The following is a 13,461-nucleotide window of genomic DNA, read 5'->3' on the forward strand; positions in this document are numbered from 1 at the left end:
TTTTATGGCCAAACTGGCCGAAATAAAGAAATAAAATAAATAAAAATAAATAAATAAATCCTTATTGGATGCAAAGTGTGTGTAGCTATTGATGTGCCTCCTCATTGTAGGCCAAAGTGTTTCTGGCACACAACTGAAATGTGGTTGTGAAATCCCACCAGACACTGCAACAATGATTGGAATGATCCTGTGATCAGAAAATGTAAAACTGCCATGTGTTTGTCTATTGGTGTTATTAATGTGGAATTCCTTTTGTGAGCTAGGTGATATGGCTCCAGCTGATGACATTGACAAATTCTATTTTGCCTATTTAATAGAAAATGGTCTAGTGCATACCATCTGTCCATGTTCATAAGGTCTACAACTGAAAATGTGATCACTGACACAGAATATCTGAGTCATGTATGATTTGCTGTTTCTGTCATAATATCAGCCTATTATTAGTACAATGTAATAAAGGTGGTATATAAAAATACACTTGAATGTACTTGTTGGTGAGACATGCTTGTGATCCTGAGCTAAACATTGTTGACATGCAACATATCCATGATATTTTTGGCATTGTAAAGTTCAGATCAGAGTACATATATACATTGCTAGATGTGAGTTATCCTACAGCAGTCAATGAGTTTCAGACTAGTGGTTTTATTTAAGTGAACAAGGAGAAACTAAACATTGTTCAAAATCAAACAGGAAAATAGAAAAGTGAAAAGGTTTGTCATGGTAAATTAAACCATAGTTGTAGATGCTAAATAGTTTGAAGTCTAATGTCCAAAATACAACTCCCATTAGAAAAATAAATGTGTCCAGAAATAGTCCCGAGAATGAATGTTACACACACTGGAGGAAATTAGGTTTGAGGTTTCTTGCTGGCGGTGGTGGAGGTCTTTCCATCCGCACCTCCTGGAAATGTGGTGGATGTCCCTGCTTGGCAGTATGGGGATATCCACAGCTGTGGGGATAGGGGTGTCTGCAGGTGTGTCTTCCACAGGCAGGGCCTTTGTTCCTCTGGCTGCAGCAGATGTTGATGGGCCTTATGTTGTTGAACCACAGGAAGAGGTAGATGATCCTGGAAAAGCCCTGCATAGGTATTTGTGAATGTCCTACGGCATCTCAATTAGGCAGCCTATGTTGGTGGTATGAGCCTGCTACTCATGGTGTATGTCCCTCTGCAGCTGCTTCATCCCCTGGATGTTGTTGACAACCTGGCCCATCATGCCTTGGGTCTCCTGGTACACTCCAAGACTTGGTCAATGGTGGCCTGGGTGTGTGTAGCCTCAGTGGCTTCAGTCTACCAGTCCACCCTGTCAGAGTGATCTACCCTTCTTAGGAAGTTGCCCTCCCATGACCCCTACTGCTACGAGCCCTTGCCCTGCTGTAGAGTGGGTGTATCGTCGGTGGCCAAGCTCTGGTCAGGTGCTCTGTCAGATCCATCTGTTGTGAAATAGATAACATTGATATTGGTGGAAGTGTGGCATCCACATCAAAATGCTTTGTGACCTAGTAAATAGAAACCAAGGAAAAACAAAATAGGTAAAGATTGCCATAGTGATTTATTTCAGTGGTATTGAATTGGAGAGGTAAGGTATATTTGACTATTCCAAGGCCTAGTTGTGTACAAAACAGGCAATCACACACCTTTGTTGAATATATAGTATTTGTCATTATGTGAGCAGTGTAGAGTAGTCCAGAGTCAATGGGTCACCTGCTACGTCTAATCAGCTGAATTACTTTAAGGTGGAACAAATCTTTGACCTACATACTTGGTATGGTGTCACTGATGCCATCAACAGTTTCATTTGGGGAGACGAGGACATTATAAAGCTAAGTAGGCAGAAATGTCTCTGAGTAGAGCATTGTGTGCAGATTGCTAAAAACCATGAGAACTGAACATCAGTTGTAAAATGTCAGAAAAGTGAGAATGGGCAAAATCACAAGTTCATCTTGTTTTGAGTTAAAGAAACAGAGCCTCAAGCATGGTAGTTGTAGTCATTTCAATCTATACATGCTAACACTTGAAAAATGGTTACAGCAACATACCTGTTGTCAAATGCAGTTGGGATATACCATACAATTACATATTAACTCATATCATGGGTCCTGGAACAATATTTTTTTGAAAAACAATTACAGACACCATTACAACATCTGGCATTGAATGGAGATTGATATATGGGATCTTAGATTCAACAATACACATTAACACATGCTTCCAACACCATGGATACCTTGAGCATTGCATGTTAGGAAAATAGATGCATAACACAATGGCAAACGCTGAGACAAGAGCAGACATTGAAAGATTGTGACAGTTACTGAGGTGTAACTTACCAAACTCCACTCCTGCAGGTATTAGAGTCAGGCCTCGGAATGTAGGATCTGCAAAACCTTCTCCTCCCAGGGGAATATTTGTATTGGGGCGCTGTGAGGACCACTGCCTGTCCTCTGGGCCTCCAGGTGTTGCATGGAGGCCAGGGAACACATCTTCCCTCATCAGGCCGTTCCCCCTCTTCCTAATTTCCTCCTGTGTGCGACTATTCTGGGTCACATTTTTCTTTACTTACTGAGAACAGTATGTTGGGCTTTGGACTTCAAACAATTGTGGCTGTACTCTTATTATTTCATCCACAATGATTGACAAATCTGCCTCTGTAAAACGTGGATTTTTTGGCCATGACATTTCCCCAAATTAAAGTTAATGGCAATGAAAAAAAAATACACCAAGGCATATAAGGAAAATGTGTAATACACATTTGTGGAGAGTGGTAAAAGGGATGGGGGAAAAGCCTGCCATATCTCACCAAAAACTGGGTTCTGACTTGCTATGCTGCTATTGAATGGCAAAGGATCATGGTCTGAAATGGGGTTTTATACTATGAATTGCAGGTGTATCCACTTGGCCAATGGACATCAGGTGTGTTCCATTTGGTATCCATCCAATAGCCTCTGTTATGATGCTTTGCTAAGAGTGTACCACGATGGAGTACTGCCGTCGAGAAAACGCCACTTGGGTACCACCAGTACAATTGTGTTTATGTAATCAGCTCGTCAGGAACAGTTATAAAGTCAAAAACACCACTGGAAATATCCTACAACCAATTTCTATAAACTGAGAACATTTTAATAACAAAAATGACAAAAAATATAAAAATTCAATTAGTGGGACCATAGATATGTTTTTAACATTTTAGAGCAAACAAAGACACCTTGGTACGACGTCAGGCCGACTGTCATGGAATGGATATGCCAAGCATGTTGTCCCAGTGAAGTTTTTACATTCTCAGTTAGTCTATGTTATGTAAGTTGAAATACTCCGGCTGGGCAAAGTTTTGGGCTGTATCCAGCAAAGTCCTCTTAAAATCAGATAGCCATAAGACAAGGTCCCACTGAAGTCATTGGTTATCGTGGGAAAAGCTCTGAGTGGGAACATTCAATCTTCGCACATGCCAAAGCTGGCTACCATTGGCCCTTGCTTCAAAGAACCCCTCGTCCGCATATCTCAAATTACAATTACCTATGAATGGTTAGGTCTGACACTGGACCATTTCAAGTGCATTGAAGGCCTGATTTACAGTTTGACAGATGCCAGCACCAACAGAAACAAATAAATCTTCACCATTATGAAAGATTTCACCTCACCATCTGTTGCCCCCACCTTGATCACCCCCTCGACCAACCCTTCACAGGGCCTCTACAACCATCTATCTCAATTCTGCAGCAACACATTCAGAGCCATTTACGATAACTTCAGTCTCCAACCACACCCGCCAGAACTCACCAAATGCCTCCTGATCTTATCCAAAGAACCAGTGCTAACCACACGGCCCATCATCACCCCAGAAGAAACTGCTACCACCATGAAATCCACCTATTCAGGGGCCCCTTCAGACCCCTGCCCTCACCACGCCTACTCCAGAGGACTGCAATCTATCAGCACCATGCAAACACTAATTCTGAATGCCTTCACCACTTCCTCAACTTTCCCAGGTGCTTGGAAACACACAACTGTCCTACCATTGCTAAAGAACCTTCTGTGGACCCTTCAACGCTGACCAATTACAAACTGAGCTCTCTGCTATCATTTCCAGCCAAGGTCTTAGCGAAAATCACTAACAGACACCTTTTTTAATTCCTCTACAGCCACCAACTACTTGACACTACTTCTTCTTCATTTCTTTATTCGATCAGTTTAAAAAAAGATCATAAAAGCACAGAATAAATACAAAGTAACAATTTAATTTCAATAAAATACTTCATGTCCCTTGTATAAGAATTGAAAATAAAATAAAATAAAAGGATGATAATATAATATAGGTACCTGTTTAACCTCAACCTTATGTGAGTCACTCTCTTAGATGCAGTTGTGGATAACTTTTCTATGGCCCTTAGATACAAGCCATCCTCCTCTTCTTTTTTCTCGTACAGGCCCAAAGAAAAGAGGCTAGTGAAAAACATGTTAAAAAGTCAGGTAATGATTTTAAAAAGAAAAGTGCAACTCAACACTGCTTAAAGTACTTCTGCTTTAAAGTGATCCCTCTCTATCTTATAGAGCCTACAAAATAAAAACAGATGTAGTTCAATTTGTCTTGAGAGGGAGTCACATGGACATAAGCTGAGCCCCGCATGGTTATACTTGACACCACTCATTCTGGTTTCAGACTGAACCATTGCACAGAAACTGCCCTCATCACTGCCATGGATGATATCTGCATGACTCTGGACACAGGAGACACGGTAGCCCTCATCCTCCTGGACCTCTTGCAACATTTGACACAGTCTCCTACCCCATCCTCATCCAACTCCGTCACAACATCCAGATCCAAGAACAAGCACTCTAATGATTCTGCTCCTTCCTGACTGAAAGGACCCAGTCTGTCAGCCTGGCACTGTACACCTCAGACACACATGATCTCATCTGCGGAATTTGGCGAGGATCCTCCGTAAGCATGACCCTCTTCAAAGCATACAGGATCCCTCTAGTCAGCATCATCAGCCATCACAATATCAAAGTACTCTCCCAATACCGATGACACACAACTCATTCGCTCCCTCACGTACAAGATGCCCAGTACCTGGATCAAGTTTGATGACTGCATGACTAAAATTGCAAACTGGATAACCACCAACTGTCTAAATTAGAACACCAAGACCAAAATAATAATCTTCGGGTGGAGCACATCACCATGGGACTCCATCTGGTGGCCAATCGAGCTATGACTGACCAACCCCCACCAATCTCTCCAAGAACCTCAGTATCATCATTGACAGCAAACTTGACATGACCACCCAAGTCAGTGCCATCACTGCCTCATTCGTCCATACCCTGGAGATGCTGCAGAAGATTTTAAAATGGCTCCCAACCAGTACCAAGAAAATTGTCATGCACTCCCTGGTAACAAGCACGCTGGACTATGGCATACTCTTTATGCCGGGCAACAAAATACTCACAGTAAGGCTGCAGACCATTCGGAACTTAGGGACCAGAATCACTCTCATCCTCCCATGCTGCTCTGACATCACATTATACCACAGGGGGCTCCACGGGCTCCTGTTTCATAAATGAGCACAATTCGAACTCCTCACCCACACTCTCAAGCAACTAAATAACACTGGTCCAGCATACCTCAACAATGTCTCATAGTACAGCTGTATACTTATACAGTGAAATAGAATTTGGGGGCTAGCCAATGTAGAAACATGCCAACACTAAATTCTTGGATGCTCCTTTTTTAAATTTAGGCATCTTGTGGGTGACCTACTGGGTTACAAGGTCTAATTAGACGTGACTTACTTAATAATTAAAAGTAGGGTTTCCATTCTGTCAAAATTATTATTTTGACAGGTTTCCTGCACGTGTAAAAGCTGCAGCAGTCAAGTTACACATGTAGGCCTGACACCATGATTTTCTTGTCTCTTTCGGGCATGGCACATTATTATTAATATTTATTATTATTATTTATATAGTGCACAAATCATCCTCCAGGGGATCTCTCGGCGCCCGGAAAACAGGCAACCTAATGCAAAATTACTCAATTAAAATAGCCAGGTTTTTAGGTGCTTCTTAAAGATAATCATGGTGGGGCATGCCAGCAGATCTTCTGGCAATGCATTCCAATATTTGGGGGCCAGGTAGGAAAAAGCGCGGCCACCCATCTTAACTTTTTTAATTCTCTGCGTTTGAAGGCGCTTTTGGCCACTGGATCTTAGCTGCCGGGCCTGGGTATACCATTCTAATTCCTTAGTTAGTTATCTAGGTCTCCGTCCGTAAAGTGCTTTGAAAACTAGGCATGAAAGTTTGAAAACGGCTCTTTTCCTGATAGGAAACCAATATAACTCTCTCAATAGCGTTAAAGATGGAGTACGTGCTGGCTTGTTCAATGCTAGGCGTGCTGCCGTATTTTGAATGACCTGCAGCCTTGTGAGCAGGTCCTCCCTCATCCCCACCAGTAGAGTGTTTCCGTAATCTATTCTACTGACTAGAAGTGCCTGTATCAGGACCCTTCGGGTGGAGACAGGAATCCAAGGGAAAATCTTTTTTAGCGTACGCATCAGTCCAAAACACTTGCCTGATAGGGTCTTAACATGGTCCTCCATAGATAGGTATTGTCCATTAAAATGCCCAGGTTTTTTGACCATTCTTTGGGGTGGGAGCTTCTCCAAGTTCCCCGGGCCACTACTCCTCTGTCCACAAGTCCTCAGCTTTCCCAAACAATAGGATCTTAGTTTTGTTGGAATTAAGTTGCAGGAAGTTCTTTCTCATCTATGTGGCTATTTTAGCATGGAAAGCTTGAATCTATCTATGATCACCGCGGGGTCCTTCCCTATGGGGACTATCACCTGAGTATCGTTTGCATAGGAGATGGTTTGGAACCCACAGGATTTGATGACAGTGGCCAGAGATGACACATAGATATTGAACAGGGTGGGGCTTAGTATGGAGCCCTGAGGTACACTCTTGTCCACAGTTGTGGTCTGGGATACGAGGGTGTCCAGTTGTACACATTGAGATCTATCGGATAGAAAACTCTGCAGCCGTTCTAATGCCATCCCTGTGACACCAATCTCTCTCAGTTTATCTAACAGTATTCTATGAGAGATGGTGTCCAAGGCTGCCGACAGATCTAAGAGGACTAGCATTGGAGGGGTACCTTCGTCTAACAGTAACCTGATAGTATCTGTTACCTCTGTTAAGGCAGACTCTGTGCTGTATCAAGCACGAAAGCCTGATTGCGAGGGGTCCAAAAGATTATAATGTTCCAGATAGTCGGAGAGTTGTCGGTTAACCAGGGCCTCCATTATTTTTGAGCAGCCAGGAAGAAGAGAAATGGGTCTGTAGTTTTGTAAATCAGCACAATCTGCTGATGGTTTCTTGGGCAGGGGTTTGATAAATGCCTTCTTCCATTTCAATGGGAAGGAGGAGGTTACTAAAGACAGATTGCAGATTTCCCTAATTGGATTTACCAACTCCATCGCTAGGTCGGAAATTATGTGGGGGGGAGCCTCATCAGACGTGGAGCCTGACTTAATATATTTCAACAGTGGTAGGACTTGCTGACTAGTAACAGTTGCAAAGGTCTCCAGTCTCGGTAGGAGGGGATTATCTGGGATTAAGGTTTCTTCCCTATTCTCTAATTCCTGATCAAAAGAGTCATAGATATTGTCTATCTTACTTTTGAAATGCGTGGCAAGCTCATTGCAAAATTCTTGAGTAGGGGGCAAGCGAGATTGCTGACTCTTTGAGTGGTGAACTCTTTAAGAATCCTAAAGAGTTCGTTGGAAGAGCACTTTTATTCAACTATTCGGGTGGCTAGATATGTTCGCCTTGCTATTTTCCAATTCTTAAGGTACTTATTATAGGCCAGTATGTCTTCTCTAGTTTTGATTTCCTCCATTTGCATTCTCTAACTCTACAAGAAGCTTTCTCCACCTTTAAACTGTCAGAGTACCAAGGAGCCGGGGTGGTTCTATTATGAATTATTGTTGTTTTGTTCGGGGCGATAATATCAAAGGCCATTGTCATCTCTGACTCCAATTTACTTAGAGCTTCATTGATGTCATTGCAGTCACTAAATAGCGGAGGAGAAAATACTGTACCAAATGTTTTTGGTGTTATTTTCCTCCATTGTCTATGCATAACTTCCCGCCCTTGAGGCTGACCTAGACATTTAGGGGCGGAGAAGGAAAAGCTCAAGGCCATGTGGTCAGACCAACTTACTGCTTGAGGTGGTTCAGTTATAAGATTGCAAATATTGGTAAAGATATTATCAAGTATATGACCCGCTATATGTGTCGGATTAAATACTCTAGGCTCTGCAGTCTATAGGTGGCAGTTACCTTTCCATGACATCCGTGTATTTTCATGCACAGGATACTCTGGTTTTACTGGAAAGTTAAATATACAAATTAGGATTTAGCCAATACAGTCATATTTTTAGGGCGTCAAGGCTTATTCAGTGATGAGCGGACAGCAGTGCCTCGGTGTGCAGAGTTCAAACACCATCAGCATCAGTCCACATAAAATGGAGGTGACCATGGAAAAAGAGGTATTTTCTCACAAACCCTAATAGAAAATATTGCAAAGTTCAATTTTGCATGTTCAGAGTCAAACTAAACAACATTCTTTTTCTTGTTTCTGTTTATCTTTTGAGACATTGTTTTTGCCAACTAACTAACTCTTCAGAATACTATTCGGAAGTGTTTTCTGTTCGTGTTATCAGGCCTGTTATGAGGAGGTTGGTATGTGTATTTAACATGTTGCAGAGCTAGAAAGAGGCACACATACAAGTTATCAGACAGATAAAAACATTTATATTTGTCCTTTCAGGATCATTATCTATCATGAAAATTATTGCAGAGGTATTAGAGATAACTTTCAAATTACAGCAATATTATAGATAAATGTTCCAGCACACCCAACAACACAATAGGAGCTATTGTAAGATGATGCAACAGAGAATATGGATAAATAACGTTATTAAAGACTGGCTGGTATAATCCAAGTTGCAGCCTACCTTAAAATACTGCTGACCAACCTCTTGTGAAGTGGTAAACTCAATTGTAAAGACCCAGCTTCTAAACACTAGGCAGAGACTAACATCAACCAACAAAGTTCTTCTAGGAGTTGAGCAGACCCAATGAATGGACTTTGGAGTCCAGCCAAGAGTGCTGATGGTGCAAGTTCAAGGGGTAATTGCTACTTAAACAGAAGGGAGTCTGCTTCAGCAGTAGTCCTGTGAAAAATATGGATCAACCTTTAGTAAGATGCAAAGGGAGAATTAGAAAACTAAACTAGACAAGGATGGATACTCATTCCAGGGTCATTTGTCTCAAGGCCTTAATTGGCTGTCCTAATATGCACAAATAGGGAGCACACCACTTGAAAATGTTCTTATCCAGTCTGTCATATTTTGCATACCAAAGAAAGGAAGTCAGGTAAGGCAGATAAGCTACTTCCAGGAGGAGTGGCAGGAAGGCGTATAAGCCATATTAGACAAGACAGAGTCATGTTAAATGCAGGCTGTGGAGTAGAAAGACAGTTTAAGGTCAGGCCACAATAACCAGGGAAAAGACAAAAAGGTGCATAGTAACCAGGGAAAGGACAAGGGAAGACAGTAGCCCATGAAGCAGGAACAGTCAATGAACGAGTATTTACATTAGTGATAGTGTAAATAAGGCATGAGTTGAGTAGTCCTGTAGGTTTTTCAAACTAGCAGCTTAAATCATTTTTTATTATGGTTTTCATTTTGATAGAGAAAATTATTAGAATGAGTCTATACTTGTTTTAAAGCACCAATAATACAAATATCAAAAAAACTAGTAGTGTGGCCCATACATAAACATAAAAAATGTTAACATAATATTAGTCACAATTTTATCGGCAATATAACTAATACATTTTTTTAAATACACCCAAAAATTCAATTTGTAACGTAAAACAATCACTTCAAATAAACCAAAAACAACTATAATAGACAAAACATATTACAGTAATCAAAAATTAGACTAACATCCCAAAAAAGCATACACCTAAAACACATACATTGCCAAAATAATAATTATTAACTATAAAGATATCAACGCATTCATTCATATTAATATCAACATATAAATATATATATATACGCAACATAATTCAGATTTTCCATACCTAGGGTGGGTATCAAATCACGATTTTCTTAAAGACACTGAAGCTGATATTATGCATATCTCTTTAATTGCCAACTCACAGCAGCAACTACACAACAATGTAAAGAACTTAGAATAGGAACCTATTAATGTTCTAATGGCTATTTAGTTCCCTGTGTGGAATTAATCTTCCTTCTTTTTGATGCGAACAACCTCGATAGTTCATAACACGAGGAAAACAAAAATCAAAAACTACTCCAAAGAACGACAACTCCAGCAAAATGAAACCATAAGACACATTATAGGGTGGGGAATTAAAGGGAGGGATAATATCAGCCTCTGTGTCTTTAATAAAATCATGATTTTCTACCCACCTTACCTGTGGAAAATCAGAATTTTATTGCAAGGCACGGAGGCCAATATTATGCATGTTGAAAGCCATAATATTCCTTACTGAAGAATCCACAGGTTTAACATAGAATTTTTTTAATACTGATTCTGATGACCAATCAGCTGCAGCCAAAATCCCAGTTAGCCCTCCTCCTAGCAAAAGTGCTTTTGAAGCCATTGCTCCTCTCGAAGAATTAGCCCCAGATTTAGCCAAATCTATTCCTGCTTTCCCCATAACTTCTTTGACCCAACAAGTTAGAGTTAGAGTAGGAGTGGATACAGCCTCATGAAGGCTCCAAAAAGAAATGATCAATTGAGAATTGAAACTGCTTCTGAGGCTCTCAGACCTTCTTTCATACTCATGTAAGCATCTCACTACACACAGCTTTCTGCATTCATGTAAGTTTGGATAAAATATTGTCCTAGACATAGTTTTAGTACTCCTTGTGAAATAGAAGCAAACCCTTTCCGGCACGAACCTACGTCCAGAAATATAAAGAGCCCTGATGTCTGGAACCCTCCTAAAAGATATTAGAAACAACAGCATAACCAACTTTAAAGAAATTTCTCTAAAATCCAGGAATTCATTTTCAGTCCAACTAGCCAACTCTCTAAGTACAAAGTCCAAGTTCCACATTGACGAATATCTTGGTCCTGGAGGTGCTTTAATCCTTATGCTTCTTAGTATCCTTTTCACCACATCATGTTGACCCACAGGTAAGCTATCTATCTATGTGTGCACTACTGAAATCACTGATCTACCAACATTAACTGTACTATAGGACCTTCCTTCAAGGAAGATAGTTCACCACCTCTACCAGAGGTGCTGATACGGGATCCAAACTCCTCGAAGTACATCAACGTAACCATCATCCCCAGGCCACCCTGTACGCCTTTGAAGTTCCTGGAGACCCTGACTCTTTAATGAGTTTTGAAGCCTCCAGTGATAGCCCTGACACCTGCCAGACTCTCTCAAATCAACCAGGCCATCAACCTTAAGTGACCCTGCAGAACCAACTTGTGATTGTCCCCTGAAGTGTTTGTTAACAAGTCTGGGGTATGCGGAAGAAGTACTGGGTCAGCAATCAACATCTCCATTGCAACAGGATACCATCCTTGGGATGACCAAAAACGGGGTTACCAACACTATCTCTGCTAATTCCCTTTTTAACTTCAGTAATACCCTCTGAATCAATTCAAAAGGTGGGAAAGCGTAACTCCTCCAGTCCTGCAGAAAAGCATCTATTGCTTCCCCCTCTGGATCTGGTCTTCAACTGTAGAATCTGGAAAGCTGAGCATTCACTCTGTTTGCAAACAGATCTATCCCCAATGGACCATAATAGGAGTTTATTTGTTCAACCTCCAGTCGCTGAAATCTTTCAGCTGTCTCAAATTCCAATCTGCTATAGAGTTGCTTATCCCCTGCAAGTATTGTGGCTGAATCATAATGTTTCTGCTTTCACAGAAATGGCAAAACTCATTTGCCAAATCCGCTAGAGCCTTTGAAAGTGGACCCCCTACCTTTTTCCATATCTTACTGCTGAAATGTTGTCCATTCTCAACAGGACACAGCACCTAACCTGATCCTTGACAAAGCTCTTCACTGCAAAGGAACCTGCCAACAACTCCAGGTAGTTGATGTGCATCTCCCTTTCCTGGCCTGTCCATTTCTCCCCTGTCTTTAAACAGGCACATCTGCTCCCCAACCCTGATGGCTGGCATCCGACTCTATGACTAAATAGGAGTCGGTCCGAAAATGGCCCTTCCATTCCATGCCTCTAGATTTTCTGGCCACCACCTTAATTTCTCCTTTGTTTCTGAGTCTGTCTGATTTCTGTCTGAATATCTCACCCCTTTGTTTAAATACAACTTCTTTAACCTCTGTAGTGCACGATAATGTGGGGAAGCTGGGAATAGTGCCTGGATGGAGGCAGAAAGGAGACCTAGAACTCTTGCTATTTGTCTCAGGGTTAACCATTCGCTTGCCAACGCTCTCTGAACCTCTCTGCAGATCTTCTTTTTCCATGGGCAACCTCAATAAACAATCCAACGTCTAAATCTGAAAATTCAAAAGCACAGTCTCCTGTCTTGGTTCTAAGTAAGACTTCTTCCTGTTCACCATGAAGCCAAAGTCCTCTCCCACTCGAACTGCCAGCGTTGTATGATCATGGGCCAGTTACCTGCTCTGAGACATAATTAGGATGTTGTCTAAGTACACTATCAGCCTCAACCCTCTTGTGTGCAACCACACTACTATTGGTCTCATCACCTTTTTGAAACACCAGGGAGACGAAGTTAAGCCAAAGGGAAGGCCTTTGAATCTCTACATGATTCCTTTCCATTGAAACTTCATAAGGTCCCTCTGACTTAGGCAAACAGAAACCATCAGGTAAGCATCTTTCAGATCTAGACGGGTTAACTAGTCCCCTCTTCTTAGGAGGTCCCTTAGCATATGTATTCCTTCCATCTTAAAATGATTGTACTCCACCCATTTCTTAAATTATTTCAGATTTATCACGGGTCTCATGCCCTTGTCTTTTTTCTCGACAAAGACAGATTGCTTACAAACCCTGCAGAGGAATCATCTGACTTCTCTATCACTTCTTTCTCTGCTAAATCCTTTCTTGGTCTACCTTTTTTCTTCCTCTTTTGCAAACCCCTAAAAGGTTGGTAGTCTTACCTTGACTTGTGTTTCCACAAAATCTATCTGATCACCACTCGCAGTTTGTAACACCTCGGGGTCAGAAGTTACCTTTTTCCATCTGTCAAAAAAATGGGTGAGTCTGCCACCCAGTTTTTCCTGTATAGATAAATGGTTGTTTCCCAAACGTACCTTCTTGTCTTAGCCTTCTATCTCCTCTAAAACATCTATCTTCTATCTTCCTCTTTGTTCCTGGGGGTAAATTCTAGGTGAAAAGTTTTCTGATGACTGCTAGCCACCGGTTC

Source organism: Lissotriton vulgaris, chromosome 2_1, assembly GCF_964263255.1.
Source record: "Lissotriton vulgaris chromosome 2_1, aLisVul1.2, whole genome shotgun sequence".
Classification (NCBI taxonomy): domain Eukaryota; kingdom Metazoa; phylum Chordata; class Amphibia; order Caudata; family Salamandridae; genus Lissotriton; species Lissotriton vulgaris.